Source organism: Pseudorca crassidens, chromosome 1 (genome assembly GCF_039906515.1).
Source record: "Pseudorca crassidens isolate mPseCra1 chromosome 1, mPseCra1.hap1, whole genome shotgun sequence".
Taxonomy (NCBI): domain Eukaryota; kingdom Metazoa; phylum Chordata; class Mammalia; order Artiodactyla; family Delphinidae; genus Pseudorca; species Pseudorca crassidens.
The window spans coordinates 92,469,216-92,483,761 of NC_090296.1; the positions used below are offsets into that span (position 1 = coordinate 92,469,216).

Consider the following 14,546-nt stretch of genomic DNA (forward strand, 5'->3'; position numbering starts at 1 on the left):
TCCAAAGTCCCTTTGGCCATTTCTCTCTAGCTGTTTTTTCCCTACCTCTTTTTTCCTCTCTCCTACTTTCCATCAGAGCTCAGATTTTCTCCCACTCTTATTACTATGCAGAGCCCTGCAGGTCGTTCTGATGCCTGCTAAAGTTTGAGAAGACTTAAACAAATTTTGAGTATACACTTATGCTATGCACACATTTACAGATCTACTTCATCATTTTTAATGGTTGTATGAATTTAATGACTCCATTAAATGGACATTCAGATTGCTTCTAATTTTTATATATGAACATACACTAGAAAAGCATATGGAAAAATCAAAATAATTATGAGAAGATCTAGCTATTTAAAAAAAAATGTTTTTTGGCCACCCCATGCGGCTTGCAGGACCTTAGCTCCCCCACCAAGGATTGAACACAGGCCCACGGCAGTGATGAAAGCATGGAGTCCTAACCACTGAACTGCCAGGGAATTCCTGTAGACCTAGCTATTTTAGACGAAATGTTTTTCTTTAAAAATTCCTTTTATGATGTAATATTGTTTAACAACAAATCAAATTGGAAGAGAGAACAATGTTGGGTAAGCTAAAGGAGGGAGGCAGGTATGGATTCTCCATAGAGGGTAAGGGAGCACACTGTAGTAGGCTAGAAGCTTCTTGAGGCCAGGGACCATGTCTGATTTGTTTACTTCTGTATGTCCAGTGCCTTGAACAGCACCTGACATAGAGTGGGTGCTTAGTAAGTATTTAATGAATGAATGAATCTCAAAATAATTACACTGAGTAAAAGAAGAGTACATGCTATAAGATTCTATTTATATAAAATTCTAAAAATTGCAAACTATAGTGATAGAAAAGCAGGTAGGTATTTTCAGTTTATTTTTATTTATTTATTTATTTATTTTTACATCTTTATTGGGGTATAATTGCTTTACAATGGTGTGCTGGTTTCTGCTTTATAACAAAGTGAATCAGTTATACATATACATATGTTCCCATATCTCTTCCCTCTTGCGTCTCCCTCCCTCCCACCCTCTCTATCCCACCCCTCTAAGTGGTCACAAAGCACCGAGCTGATCTCCCTGTGCTACGTGGCTGCTTCCCACTAGCTATCTACCTTACGTTTGGTAGTGTATATATGTCCATGCCTCTCTCTCGCTTTGTCACTTTTCAGTTTATTGAAGTATGTCTATTATACCTCAATAAAGCTGTTTTAAAAATAAAAGGACATTGCCTCGTGTTTCTCCTCTGAGTAATTATTGGTAGTTCCTCAAAATGGAGAACGATGAGTTCTGTTTGGGACATACTGAGTTTGGGGCAACAATGGAATATCCAAATAGACATGTGAGTAAGTTTTTGGATATGAGTCTCTCTGAGGAGGAGTATTTGAGCTAAAGCTGTTCTTTCAACAGCTGAAATGTGCACATCGAATTTTGCGACATCAGCCATTAAGGTTGAATGATGACAGAAGCCAGACTAGAGTAGATGGAAAGAGAAATAAAGAAATGTAGAGAGAAAAGTAGACAACGGTAAGTCTGGCTGTTCTGGAAAAAGAGAAAAATAGGGCAATTACTGGAGGAGGTGCCTTCTGAGGATGGTCCTCAATGATACCTTGGAGCCCCAAACCTTCCCCCAGCCGCCTTGCCATTGGTTTACATCACTTTTAGTTGAGTCCTCTGTTCCTTGGGCTCAAAGCACCCTGACTAGTACTCTCCTTTTTCCTTCTTTCTCACCTCTTTCAGTCAATCACAAAGTCCTTTTACTCCTATTTCTTTAATGGTGCTTAAATCTGTTCACTTCTCTTAACCCATCGCCAACGTCCTAGGGCGAGCCGCCATTACCTGATTACTGCAGAATCCAAAGGTTCTGCTCATAGAGCCGAAGCCAAGTACATCTCTCCTGGAGTCACTGGGTTCAAATCCCAGCTTGCTCCTTAGGAGCGTAGTGACTTCTCTGTGCCTCAGTTAAAAGTACCTTCCTGCCAAGATTTTGTGAGAGTTAAATGCAATAAAATCTGTGCAGCGTTTCCTGGTTTTTAAAAAAAAATTTATCTTTTATTTTTCTTTACTATCCATTTAATTGCTTTTGTTGTTTGTTTTGTTTGGAAAATCTTCCCTAGACATCACCAACTGGATAAATCCTATGTGTTTTTAAACTTCAGTTAGGGTGCCAGCTCCTTAAGGGAGGATTTCTTTCTTTTTTTTTTTTTTTGCGGTACGCGGGCCTCTCACTGTTGTGGTCTCTCCCGTTGCGGAGCACAGGCTCCAGACGCGCAGGCTCAGCGGCCATGGCTCACGGGCCCAGCCGCTCCGCGACATGTGAGACCTTCCCGGACCGGGGCACGAATCCGTGTCCCCTGCATCGGCAAGCGGACTCTCAACCACTGCGCCACCAGGGAAGCCCTAAGGGTGGATTTCGTGATTGACCTACACTTTACCTTGCTGAAGCACTCTGTCAGAGTGCTTATCATACTTTTTGTCTCTTATTATTATTATTATTTTGCTTCTGAATCCCGCACTAATGATGAACCCTTTGAAGGCAAGGATGGTGTTTTTAGCATTGAAAAACGTTTATTGGCATAAAGTCCCAGGAGGAGATAAGTGTTAGTTAAAACTAGGAGCCTGATATACTGTATGATTCCAACTGTATAACATTCTGAGAAAGGCAAAACTATGGAGACAGGAAAATGATCAGGGGTTGCCAGGGGTTTGAGAGGAGGGAGGCATGGCTAGGCAGAGCACAGAGGATATTTAGGGCAGTGAAACTACCCTAGTGCATAATGTATGATCATTACATGTCCTTACATATTTGTCGAACCCCACAGAATGTATAACACCAAGAATGATCTTAATGCAAACTATGGAATTTGAGTGATTATGATGTGTCACGGTAGGTTCATCAATTGTGACAAATGCACCACTCCGGAATGTAGCTCGGGAAACTATGCATGTGTGGGGTAGGGAGATATATGGGAACTCTCTCTCTCTCTCTCTCTCTCTCTCTATATATATACACACACACACACACATATATATGTGTATATACATATATAAAGATAGATATATCTTTGAAGAAATATTCATCCCTGCCTTCGTGGAGGCAGACATCAAACAAATAATTATGCAAACTATCATTTATTTAACATTAAGAAGCACTATGGAGCATAGGGTCTTCCCTGAGAAAGCAAAACTTAAGGCGATGCATCACCTTGAGGTCTGCCCTCAAGGACAGGGAGCAGCTAAACCAATTAAAAACGCTCTTTAAAGAGCCTAAGGGCCAGAGTGAACAGTGTGTTCCAGGACCAAAGGAGGCTAGGTACAGGCAGGTCAGACTAGTTGGAGCACAGTGAGCTAAGGAGGTAAAACCGGGGCGGTGAAAAGAGGGCAGACCTACAGGGCTTGCAGTCACAGAGCTGGAAGCTGTGTCCTAGGGACAGTGGGGTACCATCAAACGATTTTAAATAGAAGAGTGATATGGTCAGATTTGAATTAAAAAAAATCTCTCTGGCCGCTGCATGAAAGAATGGATCAGAAGGAACAACGTGAAAGTGGCTAGATCAGGAGGGAGAGTACTGCAAGAGTCCAGGGGAGGAAGAGCATATTGCAAATGTGAAATACTTAGCTCCTTGCAGGCATGCTCCACGTGGCCGTGAGCAATGCAGACAATGCGGTGGGGGAAGACAATGGGGAAAGAGGAAAAGCATGTGGAAAAGGCAGGCAATGTGAGCAGATGGTTCATGTAGCAATAAAGCTGAATAAATGGGCTTAGATCGTGATATATAATGCTTTTTATTTTCTATAAATTTATTTAGTTATTTATTTTTGGTTGTGTTGGGTCTTCATTGTTGGGTCTTCGCTGCTGCGCAGGCTTTCTCTAGTTGCGGTGAGCGGGGGTTTCTCTTCGTTGTGGTGCACGGCTTCTCATTGCAGTGGCTTCTCTTGTTTCAGAGCTCAGGCTCTAGGCACGTGGGTTTCAGTAGTTGTGGCACGTGGGCTCAGTAGTTGTGGCTTGCGGGCTCTAGAGCACAGGCTCAGTAGTTGTGGCGCATGGTTTACTTGCTCCACGGCATGTGGGATCTTCCCGGACCAGGGATCAAACGCGTGTCCCCTGCATTGGCAGGCGGATTCTTAACCACTGTGCCACCAGAGAAGGCCCCAATGGTTTTTAAATAACATCACTTTTATAACAATGATAATAAAATAATAACCATAGTACTCGAATTTATTGAGTAATTACTATGCGCTAGGCAATTTTTCTATGTTCTTTATACAGATTAATTTCATCCCTGTTCTAGTTATCTGTTGCTTCATAACAAATCACCTTAAAACTTAGTGCTTAAACCAACCTATATGTGTATATATGTAATCTGTAGCTTGGACAGAGCTTGAGGGTTGGGGGAAGCTTGTTACTGCTCCTCTTGGTGTCAGCTGGGGTAGCTCAAAGTCCGAGATCTAGAATCTCTGAAGCTTGCTCACTCACCTGCCTGTAATTGATGCCAGCTGTGGGCTGCAACTGTCTACTCTTCTCTTGTTGCACTCAACACGATCTTCTTCAGTGTATTTGCTCACATGTCCAATTCTTTGCTGGACTCTGAGCTCCTCCAAAACATAAAACATGTCTTTTTCTTTGTATCCCTTCTGTTTGGGGTACCATCTACAAATGAATAAATCCTGAACCTGAAAATAAGAGAATATTTTCCTTTACCAAATTGAACACTCTTAGTGACTGGAATTTTATAACTTTGCAAGACTACAATTTTGTTAGGAAGTTTTTCTTTAAGCTTAGCCAAAAATCTACTTTTGTGTAACTTTTACTCAGTGGACTTTTACTTAGGACTTGTGGAACTCCACAGAATGAGTCTAAGCTAACTTCTGTAAGACATCCATTCCCTCGGTGATAGCTATCAAATTACATCTAAATCTCTAAGCTTAACACCCCAGTTCCTATTATTGTTCTTCCTGGTTGTGGTTTCCATGGTTACCTCACTCTTGATTCATTCTTAGATAATCACTGTGGTTCATAGAGATCCAGAACGAAATGCCTGGATAAATATTAATGGTGAGTCTGTGAACACAAGTGAATGAAGTGGGATAGAAAACCATGCTGAGACCATCATAAGCAAGTGGGCTCCAAAAAGAAGTGCAACATGGGACTGAGGGGTGAGGACATGGATTGGGAGTTGGGGACTACATCCTATCCTGGACCTTCCCTGGTAGGCTGATCCTGATGAGAAGCAGATGGAGAACCTGTGGGAAGGTAATCTGTGACCCTGTCTGATTGGAAATGGAGAAGGAAAAACAGGAAAAGTGGAGTTGAAACCCAGTTGAAACTCAGTTGCCCACTTTTATCTTAAAATTGTGTTTCTTGGGCTTCCCTGGTGGCGCAGTGGTTGGGAGTCCGCCTGCCGATGCAGGGGACACAGGTTCGTGCCCTGGTCCGGGAAGATCCCACATGCCGCGGAGCGGCTGCGCCCGTGAGCCATGGCTGCTGAGCCTGCGCGTCCGGAGCCTGTGCTCCGCAACGGGAGAGGCTACAACAGTGAGAGGCCTGTGTACCGGAAAAAAAAAAAAAATTGTGTTTCTTGAAGCATAGTTTATTGTTCATAAGAATTTCATAACCTGCTGGTAGACATGCGTTCCCTGTGCTCAGCCCCACACCCACTGAATGTGTACTCTTTACAAACTCCAATGTAATTCTTAAGTACACAGAGAATCTTGTTTTAAGGGCCGGAATAAGATAGAAACTGCTCATATTCAGAGTTAGAAAAGTGTTTTTCAGACCATTTCACAAAGCTAAAGAATCTCATGTTCTTCAGAAATTTCTTTGAAATATAAAAAAATCCCAGCTCATGTGTTTAGTCTCTATGGTTCCATCCCCATAAGTCCTTATCCCAACCCATAAGGGTCTGAAAAACAGTAGAAAAGAGCTGCCTTTGTTAGAGGATCCTATCACAATAACTCTTAGAGAAAAGCCTCCCACCCCCGCAAACTCCCACCCCCAGGAAAAAAGCAGTCGAAGAATTCAAACCCATTATACATTCTTTCCATTCCCTGTCCCCAGCTTCACTGAAATATTAAATCCTTTCCTCTTTTCTATGGATGGATTTTAAGGTAGATTTTCCAATGAATTTTTAGTTAAATAATGAATGGAAAGTGTCAAGTATAGCTGTAGCAAATGCAGATTTTTTTTGCTTAGAATAAGAGAGAAACTAAAATGGAATTTCTCTAAATACATGTTTTTCCCTCTTTTAGGAAAATGTTTCAAGTACATTTACTGAGTGCCCAAAGGAAATATCAGTGTATATCTTTTATGAAGTTGTAACAGGTAAAAATCTAACATTACTAGACAAAAAATACAAGGGTCAATTTTTCACACGTCGAGTCTTGCTTTAATAAAATGATTTTGCAGTAAGCATTTCTTCGAATAGAAGCCTTTGCCTTTTAGCCTATCTCCTCCAATTATTAAAGCGTGTATTTCCAGAGCAGAAGAAAGATCACTGAAAAACAGATTCTTTTAATGAAATTAATGCCAAGTGAAAAGCATTCTGAAATGGGGAGAAAGGGTGAGTGATAATTTCACCCTAAGTCCTCAGAAAGAGAAAAAGATGGATTCAAAATGATTAACCTACAGCCTTTCAGAAGCACTGTTTAAAAAGAAACAGACTATGATGCTCACTCACTGACTCCTCAAATATTTATTGAGATCACCTACAATGCGTCAACTGGGGTTAAAGAGGGGCCCAAGACAGGCACAGTCCCTCACTTCAAGATAGAGTTCCAAAACGCCCAAGGCATTTAATTCCAATTGTAATATAGTGATGAATACTATAAAGGAAATGCTTTGAGAATGAATTTATCATCATTTGAAAGTCAAGTTGAAGTTAACCTTAAATGAGGGGACAAATTTTTAAACTATTTCTTTCCAAGCTTCAATTTGGACAGACTTCTTTGCTTCAACATTTTGAGAGTTATTTGGGAGAGTGATTTTTAAAAAAACATGTATTGAAAAAAAAAAAAAAACATGTATTGTGTGCCAATACATGTGTGTAGTTACCTACAAGCTCCTTCTTTGAGGGCAAGGAAATTCACACTTACTGAGTGCTGACTTTGCCGGAAGAATTGGACCTATTTTGCCCAACAACCCAAGATATGTGTGTTGCTGTACTTCCTTTGCACAGGAGGACACTGAGGCTCAGGGAGATGAAATAATTTGTTTCAAGCCAGCAGAGTTGGTCCTTGTCACTGCATTTAGCTGGAAAGTGGAGGAGGGCTTCCCTGGTGGCGCAGTGGTTAGGAATCTGCCTGCCAAAGCAGGGGACACGGGTTCGAGCCCTGGTCCGCGAAGATCCCACATGCTGCAGAGCAACTGAGCCCGTGCGCCACAACTACTGAGCCTGTGTTCTAGAGCCCGCAAGCCACAACTACTGAGGCCTGCGTGCCACAACTATCGAGACCCACGTGCCACAACTAGTGAGCCCACATGCCACAACTACTGAAGCCCTCGCGCCTAGAGCCCGTGCTCCGCAACAAGAGAAGCCACCGCAATGAAAAGCCCGTGTATCGTAAAAGAGACCCAAAAGCAGCTAAAATAAATAAATAAATAAATAAACAAACAAACAAAAAAGAAAGTGGAGGAGGGGAGAGGGTGACAGATAAAAGGCTAATTTCACTGACAATTAGTCTATTGTTAGTGTTGCTAATGGGTTGAGCCAAAGTAAAAAGAGCCCACAAAATACTGCCTTTTTATCAAAAGTAAATGCAGGATCTGTAGATGAAAGGACAGCTGTAGGTTCTTGAGGGAGAAATGGCAGTTAAGATTTTATGCGAAATATAGTTTGTAATAAAATTAGATTGTACTAAAATACATGAAGGAGACTGTGCATTGCACTTCAAATGCTTTGTTAAGATGTTTCTTTTACCTTTAGCAAAGTTTGTAATAGATAATAAGGTGAGATTATAGAGAATTTATTTCTTGAAATACAAAGAAGTTGCACAATGTCAGTTTACACAATGACAAGGCTTTTAATTTTAAGCAAGAAGTGAAGGAAGAGCTAAAGTAATTGGATCAGAGAAATCATAGAAAGCCAGAGTTAAGATTTGTCAACAACAGATATGTGGAAAATCAAGATTTGCTTCCCCTGGAGGTCGCGGTGGGGGGGGGGAGGGAGAGGGATGGACTGGGAGTTTGGGGTTGGTAGATGCAAACTATTACATTTAGAATAAACAACAAGGTCCTAATGTAGAGCACAGGGAACTATATCTAATATTCTGTGATTAAACCATAATGGAAAAGAGTATAAAAAACTAAATAAGTAAAATAAAATATTGGCTCTAAAAAAAAAAAAAAGATCTGCTTCTTCCAGAAGAATAATTGGTTATAATAACAAGAAAGCAGCAACAACCAAGATTAGTGAGCTGTAGTCTTAGCTCTGCTTCATCTGTCCAATGAGGTCCAGAGGCCAGTTACTCAGAAGAGTTTGAAGACTTAATATTAAGTCCCAAAGCGGGTGGTAAGAGTCAACATATAATTCATTCTAAATTCAAACCCACCAGGGCCTCATCATCCAAGATGGCTAGCAAGAAGGTGGGAAGGTAGGAAGGAGAGATAGGGGTGCAGTGGAGACACATTGAGATTCGCCTTGAGTTCTTTTTTTTTCAATAAATTTATTTGTTTTATTTATTTATTTTTGTCTGTGTTGGGTCTTCGTTGATGCACACGGACTTTCTCTAGTTGCCGCAAGCAGGGGTACTCCTCATTGCGTTGTGCGGGCTTCTCATTCCGGTGGCTTCTCTTGTTGCAGAGCATGGGCTCTAGGCGCACGCAGGCTCAGTAGTTGTGGTGCACGGGCTTAGTTGCTCCGTGACATGTGGGATCTTCTCAGACCAGGGCTCGAACCCGTGTCCCCTGCATTGGCAGGCAGATTCTTAACCACTGTGCCACCAGGGAAGCCCTTGCCTTGAGTTTTTATTCTCTACCAAACTATCACCCCTTTTCCTTAACTTGCAGCCCGTTTATCAATATAAGTAAGGATACGTTGGTGTGCATAGAAATATATGTTATACACTCTAAATAATATTATAGATAATGTTCAGTAATACAGTTTTGTTGATCTGGTTATAAGACATTCTCTTCAGTGATAATTTTGGTAACAAGTTATCTTACAAAAGCATTCCTTTACTATAAGAAACATGTCTGATTTTTACAAACTCTTCATGGTTCTTTAATTCTACCACCAAGTAGCAATGACCAATTACTCTTTCCCCTTTCCCCACTAAACATCTCAGTCACCTCCTAACCAAAACCAAATCTAAGCTCTTAAACCACCCACCAGACAAAATAATATTCTAAAAAGTCCAGACAATTAAGGAAGAAATTGGTTTGAGATTAAATTGTACATAGGACATAACCTACTTTCCTCAGTGCATTTAAGATAATTTCATATTTTTAATTTATTTACTAGATATCATATCAAGTCAGTTTAGCCTCTAGTTCTTATAAACTTGAGTACGAATTCTAGCTATTCACCCAGAATAATAGAGTCCTAGTTCAATAAAACAATGTGTATATTCTTTTAAATATACATGACATATTTATAAATAAACAAATGAATTTGACTTTGTATGTCCAGTGTTCTCTTTTTCCTTTTAACATTCTCTTTATTTTAAAATGAACTTAGCTGTGTATGTCTAATATTCTCCTTTCTTTCCAATTGTCTTTTCAATCCTCTTTCTACAAAAAGCAGGGAAGGGGTAGCAGAGGGAGAACATTGGTGATGAACTTTTAAATTCTGTCAGCTCCCAGAAAGCAGCACTCTACCTTTTATTTTTTTATATTATTAAAGTTTATATATTTTATTAGAAATGTATCTCCTCAATGATTGTCGTCTTCACTTTAATCAAAGCAGATATAGAAGGCTGAACAGAAATGTGGCTACTAGGCCAACTCGATCCTCCAAGACACTGAGAATCTCCCGACCTCCACATGGTTTCCATCCCAGACCCCCTAAAGAAGGGGAGGGGCTTAGGGAGCTCTACCTTGTCATGTACCATCAATAAAGTACACTGTATCCAGGAAAAAAAAAAAAAGAAAGAAAGAAAATTTGGCTACTATGATTCTTCTGTGCTAATAATACAAAATGTTATTTAAAAAATAAAATCAGTCTTTACCTAAATATAAGAAGCTTTATTTATTTACCAGCAAAGAGTGATACCACAAAACAAAGGAAATAAAGTCTCTTAAAATGTTTATTTTTTTCAGAATAGCTGACGATTTTCTATTAAGTCTTTTGGTTTATTATGATAATAAGCCTTCCCCCCTTGAAAAATCCATTCAAAATATCTCAATCCTTGAGGTAAAGAACTTTTAAAAAAAAAAAGAAAATCCCGATTTTTTTAAAAGAAAAAATTCTTAAAATTCCTCTAAGCTTGATAAATAGAAATAATCTCTTCTTGTTCTATTCTGGTGAACAAAAATGTACTTTATACAGCAAAATATCCAGTCACTTATTGGCAAACTGAAGGTGAGACCTATTCATTTACATGCTTTATTCAAACAGTGCAATACTGCCACGTTCATATAGACTTTTTTTTTTTTTTTTTACAGTTACCAACACTCTTCTGGCAAAGACAATGTTTTGAAATGGCAAAAGCAACAGAAGTTTTAGATCTCAAAGCTCCAGAAAGGAATTAACCTGATTCTTCATCATCAAGATAGTCCTCGCCATTGCTTAATGTTCGGACTGCATCTATTCCCTGTTGCTTTTTCAGGAGAGATGCACAGGCAGCATTAGCCATGTCCAGGGCCAGTTTCTTCTCATTGTTTCTTAAGCCTGTTCTAGCAACTTTTGCCAGAAGCAACTGGACAATATTTGCATAACCCTTCTAGGCAGCAGCATGCAAAGCTGTGTCTCCCAACTTGTTTTGTTGGTTCAGTTCAATGTTTGGTTGAGTAAATAGCATTTCCACTGTATCTCTGTGACCCCCCATGACAAGCCCAGTACAGGGCAGTGCTTCCAGCTTTGTCCAAGCCATTAACACCGACTCGGTTGTCCAAGCACTCTCTCAACCAGCTCAAGTTGCCTCTTTTTGCAGCTTCATGGAATGGATTGTCAATGGATTCTACCTGCTCGGCCACATAGTTGCTTGGGATCAGTCCCGTCCTGCCTTTGGAGGTGCCTTTCCACCAACTGGTATCACTCATGTCAGTAATGTAGATAATATCACCTTCTTCAAAGTACAATTCATCTGGAGTTTGGGTTCAAAACGTATAAAGAGCTCTGAACACTTTAACTTACCCTGGTTTGACCGGTTTGGGTGGCAGCTTCGACATCTCTCTTCCTGGAGCACCATAACTTTTAAATAAATGTCCCTGAAGAAGAATGTTTCTTTAAAATGAGTTCAGTTAGAACTCTTTCTATGCAGTATGGAATGATAAATTGATTTAAAATTAGTTATCGACTTACACCTCCAGAGAGAATTTTAGGCGGCTCGCAAAAATATATAAAAAGCTCATGACAGAGTTGTAACAGAGACATAGTGAAAAAAACAAGGCCCGCCATGAGATGGGTGAACATGCCTTGAAGTCTGACATACTTGCTAGAGGTGGGCCCTACACATGGATTTGGTCTTTCTGGCAGGGAAGAGACCTGGTCAGTAACATGATTCACAGAATCTGTGAGAAAGAAACTGGTCTTTTCTTCAGGTGAAACCCAGCCACTCAGACCTGCCCAGGAGGGTGACACTTCAGACAGATGTGAGAAAGTGACAGCAGGGATCACACTCGGTCAACACTGGGACAACTCGATAATCTAAGCCCTAACAGTCTACGTCAGGGCAGCACAGCTGAAGTAACACCGGTGAGAACATTTTTAAAGGTTTCACTAAAATCACAAAAGCAAACGTAAAAACAACTCTCACAAACATAAAAACAAATAAACACTCACAGAGAATCTAAGTTTGAGCGATACCTTCTGGATTAAGTTGTTTGTCAAAGGTATACCTGGGTAGGTATCTGAGTGAAATCACTTGCTGAATGTAGTTATTAAGTTTAAGTCAGTTATCAGAGAAAGACAAATATCATATGATATCCCTTATATGTGGAATCTAAAAAAAGGGTACAAGTGAACTTATTTACAAAACAGAAATAGAGTCACAGATGTAGAAAACAAACTTACGGTTACCAGGGGGAAGGTGGGGGAGGGATAAACTGGGAGATTGGGATTGACATATACACACTACTATATATAAAATAGATAACTAAGAAGGACCTACTGTATAGCACAGGGAACTCTTCTCAGTACTCCATAATGACCTATATGGGAATAGAATCTAAAAAGGAGTGGGTATATGTATATGTATAACTGATTCACTTTGCTGTACAGCAGAAACTAACACAACATTGTAAATCAACTCTACTCCAAATCAAAAAAATAATTTAAGTCAGTTATATTTCTAGAAGTCATTATCAGAACGAATGGCTTTGGCTTCAGAATAGTTGGCAGGTATTTGCTAACATGGCCCCTCTTACCATCTCACGACTGACACAGTTCATGTGGGATTGAGGAAGACTTTATATTCTGTCTTCTATGGTTGGGTACTGGTGCTGAAGGAACAACTCCCCAACACACTGAGACAGGTTCAGGGAGACGTGTCTGGGTACCGGGGATGTTAGTGTTAAAGCTGCGTTCAGAAGAGACCACGTATACAAAGCGGCAGGCCTGAAGGATGAAGAGACAAGAAGCTGAGGAGGAGAGCCACAGTCGCGGGCACTGTGTTGGGCTCAATGCGCTGTGTGGCTGCGTGGTGCTTTGGTATAACGGATTTTGTGGGGGTGCTATGAAAAAGCTTTTCATCTTCCAAAATAATTAAATAAAAAGGACCATGCTCTGGAATGCTGCATAACTCTGGGGAATTTTTCTCTCTGGAAAAAAAAGACTGAAAATAGGACACTGAATAGGATATGACTTAAGAAATGCTGAAGATTTTCTTAAATTCCAATTTAAGAAATTTGCTAAATCCTCAGCCCATAATTTAAAACACTGCATATTCATGTAGATTGGACACATGCCTGCAAATTTTAAAATTTAAAGTGATGGTACATGGGAATAAAGTCAGGAATACCCTAATACCACAGGATAAAGAACTAAGACACAGGAGAGAATTCTTTTTACAAAATGTCAAAGACCTAGCCATAGTATATCTCATTATATATAATCATTTATATATATAACAATATAACAGATGAAAAAGAGAGCAGTTAAATATACTACAGAATTTCTATTTTATTTGCTTGTTTTGAATATACAAATATAAGGACTTCCCTGGTGGTCCAGTGGTAAAGAATCCGCCTTCCAATGCAGGGGGCGCAGGTTGAATCTCTGGTAGGGGAACTAAGATCCCACATGCCGCGGGACAAGTTAGCCCGCCTGCCACAGCTACTGAGCTCGTGCGCCTCAACCAGAGAGCCTGCGTGCAGTAAACTACAGAGCCCACACCCTCTGGAGCCTGCGCACCACAGCTAGAGAGAGAAAACCTGCACACCACAAGTAGAGAAAAGCCCATGGGCCACGACAAAAGATCCTGAATGCTGCAACTAAGACCCGACGCAGCCAAAAAAATAAAGAAAATAAATAAATTAAAAAAATGAATATATATGAAAATTAATAAATTAAAAAAATAAATATACAAGTATCTGAATGCCCTAGATGGAAGGATTTTAGAATTTCACTTCTTTGTATTTTTAAATTATAATTATTCATATATGTATTTCTCTTTTTTTTTTTGCGGCACGCGGGCCTCTCACTGTTGTGGCCTCTCCCGTTGCGGGGCACAGGCTCTGGACGCGCAGGCTCAAGCGGCCATGGCTCACGGGCCCAGCTGCTCCGCGGCATGTGGGATCCTGCCGGACCGGGGCATGAACCTGCGTCCCCTGCATCGGCAGGCGGACTCTCAACCACTGCGCCACCAGGGAAGCCCCATATATGTATTTCTTTAAGTATCTATGTATGTATGTATTAGTGAAACTGTATTACTTTTCTCTCTTGTATGGTCAGGGGAAAAGCACTGCTTTTATTTATTTATTTATTTATTTATGTGTGTGTGTGTGTGTGTGTGTGTGTGTGTTTTATTTATTTATTTTTTTGGCCGTGCTGAGTGGCATGTGGGATCTTAGTTCCCCAACCAGAGATCGAACCCGTGTCCCCTGCAGTGGAAGCTCGGAGTCCTAACCACTGGACCGCCAGGGAATACAGGGCTGGGGCTCTTGGGCTTGCTGCAGACCTCTTGCTGCACTGGAATCCTCACTCTCTGGGTGCAGATCCCAGGACCTGACACCTGCTTTGTTCTCTCTCACAAACAAGTAGGCCCAGCTGAACAGCTTCATTCTGTTGTCACCTATGCCCTATTTTTTTTTTTTTACCTATGCCCTATTTTGAAATCATGAGTGAATCTCTGTGCTTAAGCAGGGCTCTCTTCTCCAAATTAAGATAAAGAAGTCCATATTTCAAAGGTCAAATTCAAGAGTTGTAAGATAGATACTAAGAAAAGGGGATAAAC

General features: G+C 40.5%; 1 pseudogene; it reads right to left on the reverse strand.

The window, feature by feature from the left end:
- Nucleotides 1-10,169: 10,169 nt before the first annotated feature.
- Nucleotides 10,170-13,086, reverse strand: LOC137229041 (osteoclast-stimulating factor 1 pseudogene; annotated as a pseudogene).
- Between the last annotated feature and the right edge of the window lie 1,460 nt (nucleotides 13,087-14,546).